Here is a 684-nt window from a genome sequence, read left to right on the forward strand (position 1 = left end):
ATTAGGAGAAGCGGAAAATTGATTAGAAAACATTGAGTTGAGTTTCATTTAACAGAATTAGGAGCAAAGAAATATTATCAGAAAACAGTGAGATGAGTTTCACCTAACGAAACTAGATCAACTGAACATAAAAAAAGAGGTAAGCATAGAAATAATTGTTCTTTAAAAATGATGAGTTTGTAGGAAAGACTCGTTTCACTTGTTTATTATTGCATGAGAGCAACGTTCACAGAAATTTCGGCGTTTCTGTCCTCTTACCCTCGTCAAGTATTGGCACATAATTGTAAATAGATAACGATACATTGATATTTTATGTGTACACCTACACGATAAGTAATAATGCACAACAGGAATTATATATAAAATTTAACGATAAGAATTATATATATAAAATATATATCTACACATATATACTAAGAGTTTCGGTTGAGTGTATTATAAAGGATGAAGTTTTGAATAATTCACGTCAACATTTATTGTGCTACATTTCATAGACACATTTTTATTTTTACCTACGTTCTTGTCGTCGGAAACAATATTATCAACCCTTTTCGGTTTATATTTGGATTTTTAATAATAAGGCTAACAATATTGAAACATGCACGTACAAATATGACTAATGGAATTTTAATAGGAATATAAAGAAATTAAATCTAAAACATTTGTACATAACATGTTGCCATC

This window comes from Hylaeus volcanicus, chromosome 6 (genome assembly GCF_026283585.1).
Source record: "Hylaeus volcanicus isolate JK05 chromosome 6, UHH_iyHylVolc1.0_haploid, whole genome shotgun sequence".
Classification (NCBI taxonomy): Eukaryota; Metazoa; Arthropoda; class Insecta; order Hymenoptera; family Colletidae; genus Hylaeus; species Hylaeus volcanicus.